Source organism: Anomaloglossus baeobatrachus, chromosome 2, assembly GCF_048569485.1.
Source record: "Anomaloglossus baeobatrachus isolate aAnoBae1 chromosome 2, aAnoBae1.hap1, whole genome shotgun sequence".
Taxonomy (NCBI): Eukaryota; Metazoa; Chordata; class Amphibia; order Anura; family Aromobatidae; genus Anomaloglossus; species Anomaloglossus baeobatrachus.
In genome coordinates, this window is record NC_134354.1 from 191,718,042 (window position 1) to 191,731,189 (window position 13,148).

Sequence of the window (13,148 nt, forward strand, 5' to 3'; positions counted from 1 at the left end):
CATGCAATTCAATGCCCATTGTCCAGTGTCATGATCGGCAGTGACGTGTACCTGCCTCAGAACGCCGGGCTTAGGGTCCGTGCACTGAAGAAATATGCACCCAGAACTGATCTTTGTTCTGGGTGCATATTGGACCTGACAGCTTCACTTTAAGGTCTACTAAGTTATTTGTGAGTAAACTCATGAAATAAACCCTAAACGTAAATGTCTCCAATTTTAGCTCCACATGGGGACATCTTCTACTCGTCCCCGGGGTCTATAAATGGGTCAGAGCCTGAAGTCTGGTACTTTTCTGGGCAGTCGAAAGCTGGGTAAATTCCTACCAAGTGACATAACCAGGCAGGTTTGCTATTCAGGACTTCAGAAAAGCAGAGTGACTATTCTAATAGTAATTAAAGCTTATAAATTTGTCACTAAAAGGGACGCTTATTCTGATATTGGCTGGGCACAGGCTCCCTCTGAAAACGCCTAGAATATAATTGCCTTGAGCAACCAACGTATCTCTTTAATTACTAATGCATATGAATTATACTTGTTCAACGACTGATAGGATTAAGGCATTATGTCACAATACGTAGATTTAATTAGCTGCCTAACATCTGCAATTTTCATGTGCCAATAATTAAAGGAATGAACATGAGTCTTGACTCTGCCCTAAAGATACGAGATTTATATAACATGCATCACTGGATGTGAAATTGCCGTAATCTGTATAGTATTACATTAAATTCCGGTATGTTCCGAGGTTGAAAAAAAGGGACAAATCCTTCAACTTTAATGTCTTTAAAGGGTTATTTGCATCTTAACTGTGATGGTTTGTCGCTTCTAAGATGGGACCTCTGGGATTCCCAAGAATGAAGTGACCGCAGTCCTGGTATAGCATTATATCCAGGGGGACCGCTAAGTGAGATTCCCAAAAGTTGATACCCCATCAATAGTGACAGCACGTCCTAACAATCGAATTTTTTTTTTTTTTTTTGCCTGTTTCTACATCCAGGAACCCCAATAATTCGAGCAAGTTGGACTTTTCATGTAATTTGTCTTCTGCACTTAAGAGCGTCGTCCTTGATTAATTTTAGAACTGGCGATGAATGTCACGTACTTTGACACTGAAATCTTTACCTGTAGTAACAAAATAAAGAGAATTGAATGTTTAACAGAAACAAAATTCTAAATTTAATTTTTTATATAAACATATCAATAAAAAAACTACATTGAACGTCAACTCTTACACGCTATTGTTTTTGTTTATAAAAACAATGGGAAATCGTGTGCTTAATAGTTTCCTAATGTATCTAATATAGTGTTTGAAGTTATACAGACCTATACATAGACACATGCTGGTTACCTGCTCCCACCACTAGAGGGAGTACAGGAGCTGTACGCCACTACACATTGAGCTCAATGATAAGATTGCCAGCAGTGAGCTGCTGTACTCCCTCTAGTGGCAGCAGCAAGTAATTGCTTGCTATTTTATTAATTCTTGTAGCAAATTCTTTATGTATTATAAAGCTTAGAAAAAACATGGTACAAAGATATATATTACCGTTATAAGGCTTGAGCACCGATAACTATTAATATAACCTAGAAAATAACTCAGAATAGAATTTTAAACCTAAAAATTAAATTAAAAATAAACCTATAACAGTTCTCGGGTAAACAACTGGTTAAAAAGAGTTATATGTAAAACCACATATGTGTGGAGATTAGTCCTGTTTCCATTAACTCCATACTGTGCCGTATATTGTTTGAGGATGCCAGCTTAGCAACACTGATAGTCAATGAGGCAGAACGTTAAAGCAAGGTTTCTATGGAAAGAGACACTCGGAGACACTCAAGACATCAGACGCTGAAGAATATACTTTAATTATTATTATTTTTTAATCACAAATGAATAAGCATTGGTAGAGGTCACTTACTCAGCGTTTAACCTATTTGGTGCCAGTTGCCCTTCAGTTCTGCATGGCTATTTGCATAAATTGGCCAAATTTGTCATGGTGCCTACGTGAGAGCCACAAAGCAATTACCTGAACTACCTAATGAAATCTCCCACAGGGGCTGCATTGAATTTTACACTTTTTTTCTGAAATATCTCAATAAAGTCAAAGGTGTTTGTTGCAGTTAACTAGTAAAACAGCGCAGAATATAAGAAGGTGACCCCGTTAGTCATCATTGACTTTTTTAACCCCCTTTAAAAAGACCCCCTTCTTCTGTAGCATAAAATCATTTAAAAACTATACATATTTACTGTATATATATATATATATATATATATATATATATATATATATATAAAATGTGTGTGTATGTGTATATATATATATATATATATATATATATATATATAAAATACTGTGTGTGTGTGTGTGTGTATATATATATTTGTGTGTGATCAGTTTTGGCTTGGACTGTGAAGAAGGCGGTTTATACCGCCGAAATGTGTTGTCCGTAACGCACTATTTCCTGCAACTTATTATTTACAGCTCTGTTACATTTTTTAATTTTTCTACCACTAAATTCAGTGTTTTATGCCAACTGGACCTCTTCATAATTGCTGGATCCCTCCTTCTTCTACTATATATATATATATATATATATATATATATATATATATATATATATATATATACCGTATATATAAAATAAGTACCCAATAGTCTGGCTGGACACTACTTCTGCATGGTATTGCTGCTGGAGATAACTTTATCCTGCCTTTAACACGGGATGCTTATGAAAAATTAATTCCGTAGCGCTACATTTAGATTATCGTATTGCTGCGGTATGCAATTTTCATAAAGCGTAATGCAGTAAAGCAGATTTATGTCCGCTAACCGGTATATTAATTTAGTGTTAGATTTCTGTACATCTGCCAAGTCTATAGCAACAGAATATCAAACATTCACATGACAGTACAGCAAGGTAAATAAAGGGTTAACAGAAAAAAATAGTAACCATGTCAATGACATATCCACTCCCTCCTGGTTTATGCAGGTTAAAACCCCCTGGTTTGCAGGATACTATCCCTTTAAGCAAATCTCCAGAGACTAGTACAGGGATCATGTGATTTACTGATTGATTGCAACACTGTTAGAAGCTAGTAAAAAAAGCAGCAATAGCAGAGTAAGCAGAGGTGCAGGCAGGAGAGGAATGTGCATTTTGGATGACACCCTACACTGCAGTGTGTACTGGACTGGGGCAGACACTGCAGCACCTCTTCAAGGGCAGCAGCAGGAATAATGCACAGCATGCAAGGTATTGGGGATGAGCTGCTGGATTCTCCTACAGACATGGTAGGTATCTATTGAATGGTGGCTTTCTGCACTGAGTGTATGGAGGCATTGCAGCTGATGTGTCTGGTCACTGATGTGAACACCTTACATGACAAGCTTTCTTTTGTCTTTCTCTGTAACAGATGTGCTCTGTCTATAGCAATAATGTCATCCTGAGAGCTACAGAGCAGATCTGTATATTAGGCTAATGTCAATGACAGGCTCGGTATTCTGGGCATAGAGTTACTTCTGTTTTGTAAATATTGATACTTAATAGCAGAATATAATAAACAAATACAAAAATACATGGGAAAAGGGGAGAAGCAGGCAGGTGTAGAGGTGCCAACACTGGCTCAACAATCCAGGCAGTGATGAGCCCTGCTGACTGCATAGGACATGTGTGACCCATGTGATAATACAGTCATATACCATATATAATTTCTTCTGTATTGTACATATCGATAGATATTAGGAGAATATAATAAATGTGTGTGTGTGTGTGTGTGTATATATATATATATATATATATATATATATATATATATATATAATATAAAATATATGGGATAAGGAGATGAGCAGGCAGGTGTAGTGGTGCCAACACTGGCTGAATGGAGGCAATCATGAGCCCTGCTGACTGCATAGGACATGTGTGACCCATGTGATAATGCAGTCATATACCGTATATAATTACTTCTGTATTGTACATATCGATAGATATTAGGAGAATATAATAAGTGCTTATATATAAAATACATGGGACAAGGGGAGAAGCAGGCAGGTGTAGTGGTGCCAACACTGGCTCAATCCAGGCAATGATGACCCCTGATGACTGCATAGGACATGTGTAATCCATGTTATAATACAGTATATATAGCTACCTCTATATTGTACATATTGATACACAATAGCAGAGTACAATAAACACATATATAAAATATATGGGATAAGGAGATGAGCAGGCAGGTGTAGTGGTGCCAACACTGTCTCAATCCAGGCAATGATGACCCCTGCTGACTGCATAGGACATGTGTAATGTGTAATCCATGTGATAATACAGTGATATATATATATATATATATATATATATATATAGCTACCTCTATATTGTACATATTGATACACAATAGCAGAGTACAAGAAACACATATATAAGGTATATGGGATAAGGAGATGAGCAGGCAGGTGTAGTGGTGCCAACACTGGCTGAATGGAGGCAATCATGAGCCCTGCTGACTGCATAGGACATGTGTGAAATGTGTGAACCATGTGATAATACAGTCTTATACATATACAGTATATATATTTACTTCTGTTTTGTATTGATGCAGAATAGAATAAACACTTAGAACTAAAATACATGGGATAAGGAGAGGAGCAGGCAGGTGTAATGGTGCCAGCCTTGGCTGAATGATGACCCCTGCTGACTGCATAGGACATGTGTGACCCGTGCGATAATACAGTCATATATTTAGTTAGTGATGGCAGAATGTGACAGCACAAGATAACTCATGTCCTCACTTCGCTTTATGGGGACTAGAAGCCCAGCTTGGGTCAATGACATCACTACAACCTGTATACACCATATGCATGCAAAGCAGCTATATGCGGAGAGGAAAAAAAAGTCAAAAACGATGTTTCCCAAATTTTTATATTCCTGCTTTAAATTCATGACATTCATTCTCATCAGTACAACAGACACGGCTTTGTGCCTCATTGTTCTCTATGGTCCTTTGTGTTAAACCCCCTTTGGCTTTATTGTGTGTATTGTAGAAATTGTAGTCAGAAATCAATGGATCATGACAAGTTCCATGAATATATTGCAGATAGGAAGGGGCATTGTCTTCCAATTGTTTATCAGCAATGACATTTGTATGTGTGATATAGACCTGAAGGGAATAGAATAACACACACGTCAATTGAAGCATAAATGTAGACATTGTCACTTTGTCCTTCTCTGTACGGTATAGTGTATGGCATAGGACAATTAATAAAATTTAATCAATGGGCGATACACAGCAGACAGGGATATGACGTTTCCTTCATTGTTATCTAAAATGCTGATCTATAGATACAGATTACACATACAAGAAATCTAGATGTATCATTACAGCGCATCCAATCCCTTGTAATAAGCTGTAAATGGGATTGGTTATTATAGTATTATGGTTAATACAGGTATTCTGGAATAAAATGGTATGACAGGGGCTGTATGCATTATAAAGGGATTTTTGTATTAAATTCAATCCCTATCAGGCAATTAGAATGACTCCGCACAGAAATAATACCTTTTACCTTCACAATTACCCAGACTGAAAATCCTGAATTTCCCTGATTGAGGTGAGCCTCGGTCACAGTATAGCACATACGTCATTCAATCATGATTACACTTGTGTAACATATACTTTTTTAGAAGTAAAACAGGAACAGCGTATTGACGAATTTGTCTTGGTGGTCAGGTAGTAATTAGCATCTAGCAGTAGACCAGCACTCACAAACCTTCATAACATCGATTTCTTTGGATGCTTAAACCTCAGTGAAAATAGGAAAGTTAATGAGTATAGAATTATATAGGACTCTGATGATAAGCTGTAAGTGTGAATTGTCAGGAATAGTGTGCATTTCTGTACTGATAGTGCTAATTGGTGAGGATTATCTGGAAGGCGCAGGCGGCAAAGTTACTGACAGCTATTTTTGCTTTAGTGCTTGGCTACATAAAATGCAAGAATAAAGTTGTATCCATCTCATTTTTCATGTGTCTTGTATGTTTCTCCCTTTTCTGAACTGTGTGCCTCTTTAATTCATCTATTCCGCCTCATCTCCTCTGACCTCAGCTGCCGTCTGTTACCTTCTCCTTTTGACACTTATGTAACATATCTCTCTATGATTGAATTGAGAAATCTATTTCAGTGGAGAACCTCACTTACTTTATTGGTTGCATTGTTTTGGGACTTATTTCATAGTTTTAAGATTGAAGGTAGACTTCAGTCCAGAGATTTCAACCTAAAGCCTAACATGTTGATCCAGAAGAAGGCAAAAAACCCATGGAGCAAACAGTAAGCTCCATATTAGGGGAAAAGTGCTTTCCCGACTCTACAATCCGGTAAACAAGTTGTTTAAAAGAACTGAGAGTCCTCAGTGGTTGATACCTTTTAATGGCTAACTGAAAAGATGGTAATAATAGCAAGCTTTTGAGACTACTCAGGTCTCTTCTTCAGGCTCAGTATAACACAAAATCTGAAGAGTCACATATTTATACACAACAGGACATAGAATGAGGCAGTAAATAAGACAAGCTATGTGAAGCAGAACTATCACTATGGCAAGGGGGCAAACTGTTGTGGCCATAAATATTGCTGTAGTTCATAGATAAGCAGTGTGAAAGTTTTATTTTGTGTTATACTGAGCCTGAAGAAGAGACCTGCATAGTCTGGAAAGCTTGCTATTATTGCCATCTTTTCAGTTAGTCATTAAAAGGTATCAATCACTGACAATGCTCAGTTCTTTTAAACAACTTTTTTATCTCTACTGGCTAACACCGTACAAAGATATATTTTACCTGTACAATCCGGTAGGAATGCACCCAGCTATGCACACAGAATTCCAAGTTTCTTTTTCACTGAATCACAAGTCATATACTTAATCTAAATCACACTTGGAAACAAATCACAATCGCCTGCTCATTCACACTCGCAATGGAAGATTAATTAAATAGTTACATTTTCTGTTAGCTGCAATACAACCTGTGAATCACTGCAATGCTGGCAAAGGGAGTTGTTTCTACGTGCTTTATAGTCTTTTTTTTCTTCCAGACTGTAGTTGCCATGATTGATGAGGTGGTCTACAATAGAATGGGTTATATCTAGCCAAAGATCTCTCACTGTAACATTTTCAATCACTTTAGGTCACTTTGAGGCATCTCTCACACAGTATTTGGCCATGGTCTGTAATTTAGGGCAGAGTATTCCTACTCTTCTATTGAAGTCATCAACAGAGAAACCCCATATAATCATTCTCTATTTTAATAGCTTCTTCCCACTGTGTACTTCTACCTCTCCTTCTCCCAACTCTATCATTTCAGAGGTCTCTTGTGAGTCTGTAGACCACTTGACCCGCTGATAGTCTTTAGCTAGCGTCATGACAATTAACTACCATCCCCTGCTTCTGACCACAAGATGCAGCCAACAAAGAGAAGTGAAAATATGGCACTCACCAGACTAAGAGTTATAAGTTCATTATTTTCTTTAAAGTATAAAAAGCCTCAAATGTGGGAAATGTCTGGACGATGACTGCTGTTTTGCACATGATTATAAGATGCATCCAATTGATCATTTAAAACTCCAAGTCAAGTAATGCTTGTGTGGAATCACTTTTGTATGTGCCATAGGTAATCTGTGACCTTAACCGACCATACATAATCTACATAATCTACATCATAGTCTATTGCCCACACCCCAAAAAAGTATTTCACTATAAGAGAAAGGTTATACAACATACAAACAAAACAGTGGTTACATGGCCCACCATACTTATTGGCACAGTTTACTTTTTACGCAAAGTTTCATGTTACTTATAAACTAGGGTCTATACAGAGAATACCCTAAGACCACATGTACAAGCTGTTTGTTGAGTTTTTCACCTCAATATTTGTAAGCCAAAACAGGAGTGGGTAATAAATGTAGAGGTGGTGCTCATGTTTTACTATTTGATTTTACTTTTCCTCTGATTGTTCCACTCCTGGTTTTAGCTTACAAATACTGAAATAAAAAAACTCACCAAATAGTCAATGTGTGCACGTGGTCTAAAGGCCAGAATGAACATAAGTCAAAATGGCCAGTTACATCACTGGTTCAATGCAACAAAATAGTTCAAAGATATATAATTAAACTCAACCAAGAGGCAGTGCCAGTTTTCTTGGGATTATGCTACAGGGGGCATAACTTTTTGAGTTTATTTCTTTTGGGAAGTATAATACAGTAGTTTTTAATTCATGTTTTTCAGTACCGTAGTTCTGCTTCCAAGATTTTACATAGGAAGTACAATACACTTCAAAAGTTTGGGGTCACCCGGACAATTTTGTCTTTTGCATGAAAAATCATACTTTTATTTATCAAATGAGTTGCATAATGAATAGTAAATATAGTCCAGACATTGACTAGGTTAGAAATAATGATTTTTACTTGACATAATAATTTTCTCCTTCAAACTTTGCTTTCGTCACAGAATGCTCCTTTGCAGCAATTCCAGCTTTGCAGATGCTGGAAGAGTACCTGACGCCATCTGTCAAGCATGGTGGAGGTATTGCGATGGTCTGGGGTTGCTCCGGTGCTGGTAAAGTGGGAGATTTGTACAATGTAAAAGGGATTTTGAATAAGGAAGGCTATCACTCCATTTTGCAACGCCATGCCATATCCTGTGGACAGCGCTTGATTGGAGCAAATTTCATCCTACAACAGGACAATGACCCAAAGCACACCTCCAAATTATGCATGAACTATTTAGGGAAGAAGCAGGCAGCTGGTATTCTATCTGTAATGGAGTGGGCATCCCAGTCACCAGATCTCAACCCTATTGAGCTGTTGTGGGAGCAGCTTGGCCGTATGGTATGCAAAAAGTGCCCATCAAGCCAATTCAACTTGTGGGAGGATCTTCTGGAAGCATGGGGCGAAATATCTCCAGATTACCTCAGCAAATTAACAGTTAGAATGCCAAAGGTCTGCAAAGCTGGAATTGCTGCAAAGGAGCATTCTGTGACGAAAGCAAAGTTTGAAGGAGAAAATTATTATGTCAAGTAAAAATCATTATTTCTAACCTAGTCAATGTCTGGACTATATTTACTATTCATTATGCAACTCATTTGATAAATAAAAGTATGATTTTTCATGCAAAAGACAAAATTGTCCGGGTGACAATTCAGTTTTTCAGTTCAATCTTTTCAGTTGTTCTGCATCTCACAAATGTTCTTCTGTAAAATATACAGGTAGAAGAGAAGACCGGGTTTTTGCCACGCTAGAAACCACTGATGCGTGTAGATTAAAAGATTTCCTTTTAGTTTACAGTTCTACGCGTTTCAGATACATCCGTCTCCTTCCTCAGGAAAAGAAATCAATTGATGATTTATTTTCCTGAGGAAGGAGACGGATGTCTCTGAAACGCGTAGAACTGTAAAATAAAAGGATATCTTTTAATCTACATGCATCAGTGGTTTCTAGCGTGGCATAAACCCGGTCTTCTCTTCTACCTGTATATTACATATATCCTTCCCAGGGCTGCAGCTAAACCATCAGGCACTCACAGGCTATCATAAGGGGTTGTGACTGGCACAACCTCATCAGGTGAGTGTTTTTCTGTCTTGTCTGTCTACCCTCATACCGGGTAAGACCCTATTGCGCTTTTTTTCCCCTCCTACAGTTTGCTTGTCTGTCCATGACACTTTTTTCCAATTTTCTTCTATCCAATGTCTGTGTTCTTTTGCCCATATTAATCTTTTCCTTTTACTAGCCAGTCTCAGATATGGCTTTTCCTTTGCCATTCTGCCCTTAAGGTCAGCAACTCGGAGTCGCCTCTTCACTGTAGATGTTGACACTGGTGTTTTGCGGGTACTATTTAAAGGGAACCTGTCAGGTCAAAAAAACGTTCTAACCTATAAGCAGGAGCCTGTATGAGCTTTTAACCCCTTCCTACCCATCCCTGTGTTGTTATATTGTGTAATATGAAAGTAAATAAATAACGTTTTATTACTTTCATATGCCCTATGTAAATAACAGGGTCTCTAGCCCCATGGGCGTGATACCATGGATTTACATCAGCCACGTGACCATCGCTACTTCAAAATCTCGCGTGCGTGCGCTTACCATTCTCACCGCCTCACCCTGATGTTTGCGTGTCGGCTTCTGACGCGCACTGCACATGCTCAGAAGACGCCTGCGATTCTGGTCTTGCGCAGTGCGCATCAGAAGCCGAGAAGCAAGCACCAGGATGAAAAGGCGAAGAGAATGGTAAGCACGCGAGATTCTGAAGCTGCACAACTGATGTCGATCATCTAAATCAATGGTATCACGCCCACAGGGGAGTGATACCATGGAAAACATGTAGACGCCCACAGGGTGATGAGACACCCATAGGACTAGAGACCTGTGCTATTTACATAGGACATATGAAAGTAATAAAACATATTTTATTACTTTCATATTACACAATATAACAGCACAGGGATGGGTAGGAATGGGTTAGCAGCTCACACAGGCTCCTGCTTGTAGGTCAGAACGCTATTTTGACCTGACAGGTTCCCTTTAATGAAGCTGCCAGTTGAGGACCTGTAAGGCATTGATTTCTCAAACTAGAGACTCTAATGTACTTGTCTTGTTCCTCAGTTGTTCAGTGGGGCCTCCCACTTCTCTTTCTACTGTGGTTAGAGCCTGTTTGTGCTCTCCTCTGAAGGGAGTAGTACACACCGTTGTAGGAAATCTTCAGTTTCTTGGCAATTTCTCGCATGGAATATCCTTCATTTCTAAGAACGAGAATAGACTGTCGAGTTTCACATGAAAGTTCTCTTTTTCTGGCCATTTTGAGAGTTTAATGGAAACAACAAATGTAATGCTAGAGATTCTCAACTAGCTCAAAGGAAGGTCAGTTTTATAGCTTCTCTAATCAATAAACCTGTTTTCAGCTGTGCTAACATTCTTGCACAAGTGTTTTCAAGGGATTTCTAAACATCCATTAGCCTTCTAAAGCCCTGTGCGCATGCTGCGGTTTTTACCACGGTTTTGCCGCAGTTTTGCTGCATGTTTTGCTACAGAAAATGTTCATAACTTTGCTGCAGTCCTTTCCCAGCAAAATCTATGGTAAAAAAAATGCTGTGCACACACTGCGTTTTTTTTCACTAACAGGTTTTGCTACATGTTTTCTGCAGCAAAAAGAATATGCATGTCACTTTTTTTCCACAGGTACCTGCGGCTTTGGCCATAGATAATGGTAAAAAAACCCACAGGGAACAACCTGAGGAAAATCCGCAGCAATTCCGCAAAAAAGCGCAACAAACCGCGGCAAAATTGCATGCAGTTTTCGGGTGAGTTTGCTGCGTTTTTTTACCGCAGGTGTGGAAATCTTTCAGCCGGTCTGGAATTTTCTTAAGAAAATTCCATTTTCTTGTGCACACAGGGCCTAACACAGTTAGCAAACACAATGTACCATTAGAACACTGGAGTGGTGGTTGTTGGAAATTGACCTCAATACACCTATGTAGATATTGCATTAAAAACCAGACATTTGCAGCTAGAATAGTAATTTACCACATTAACAATGTATAGATGTATTTCTGTTTAATTTAATGCTAGCTTCATTGAAAAAAATGTGCTTTTCTTTCAAAAATAAGGAAATATCTAAGTGACCCTAAACTTTTGAACTGTAGTGTATATGCAGTAGAGAATAATGGATCATTTCAAATTTGAATTTGTCAGCTTTCCTGAATTTTTCCCAAAAATGTCATTAGTGGCTAATAAATTTGCAATGAATCACAGTACAGCAAAGTCTCTAATTGCCAACAAAATAAGTTTAACACTGAGTCCTCCTAGAAGTGGATTGAAATTGTAGCTATTTAAATGTCCAAGTGACCTCAATCTATCTGGCTAGGTGAAAACAGATAGTAACCAGTGATAACCAACAACGGTATTCACCTGTCCCCTACCATTGCACTATTAACACTAGCATACCTCCCAACCGTCCCGGATACAGCGGGACTATCACGCTTTGCAGAGTTTGTCCCGTTGCCCCGGGCGGGAGGTCTTTATCCCGGCTCCGCCCAACCACTCTCTCCCCACCTCGCTGCTTTTCCCTCCTACCATCCTAACACGTGTCTTGAGCATTACAGAGCAGAGCGTGCTACGCTAGTCTCTGTGCTGCTGCTGCTGCTAAGGTAATGAATGTCCCCAGCGCTGATTCCCTCCTCCTCCCTCCCCTCCGGTCCGGAGCCTGTGCTCCTCCAGCTGTTTCTCTGATCTATCGTGTGTGCAGTGTTTGCCTCTCAGTGCTGCAGGCACACGGTAGATCAGGACATTGGGGAGAAGACAGTGTGTACTTACCACTTGTGTCCTCTCCTGCAAGTGAACAGACAGCACTGGCCAGTAATATGCAAAGATAGAAGCATTGGCAATGCTTCTATCAGCTACCGACACATGATCTCCTGCCTGGCAGAGCTGCTGCATCTTAGGCTAAGTTCACACCACCGGTTTTGCAGAGCCGGCCAATCCGGCTCTAAAACCTATGCAACGGATGCGGCGACAAAACCGCATCCTTTGCATAAGTTTTTTACATGCGGCCCGTCCGTTTTTTGCCGCTTGCGGCAGGCTACTGAGCATGCGAAGTGGAAAGAACCGCATGCGGCGTCCATAGGCATGCATTGCAAATCGCGCTGCACCGGCCGGATGCGGCGTGATGCGTTTTTTTTGTTGGACAAAAAAACATGCCAGGCACCGTTCCATCCGGCCGCCGCATCGGCTAAATCTGCTGCATGCGGCAAAAACCGGACCGAACGCAAGCCCATGCGGCACAATACGGCACTAATGTAAGTCTATGCAGGAAAAAACGCAACCGGCGGCAAAAAAAAAACGGTTGCGTTTTTCCTGCAAAGCGCCGTATTGTGCCGCACGGCAAAAACCGGATGTGTGAAAGCAGCCTTAGGCTAAGTTCACACATCAGTTTTTTCCAATCAGGCACAATACGGTTTGTGCCTGATGCAACGGATCCGTCTCAGATTGTGAAAAAACTGATGCGACGGATGCGGTTTTTTTTGTTTTTTTTGTTATGCTGAGAGAGAGACAGACACCCCACCATCACTGCGCAAACACCGGCACTACCTCACAAGCATCATCACCGCACAGG

General features: G+C 39.6%; 1 protein-coding gene across 1 annotated transcript in view; it reads left to right on the forward strand.

Moving 5' to 3' along the window:
• Window positions 1–3,039: 3,039 nt before the first annotated feature.
• The window catches only part of ADORA1 (adenosine A1 receptor), a 219,646-nt gene continuing 209,537 nt past the window's right edge, over window positions 3,040–13,148 (forward strand). Inside the window, exon 1 of the mRNA XM_075335563.1 lies at window positions 3,040–3,290. The gene's annotated coding sequence lies outside the window, so the exon portion shown is untranslated. The remainder of the gene's footprint in view (window positions 3,291–13,148) is intronic.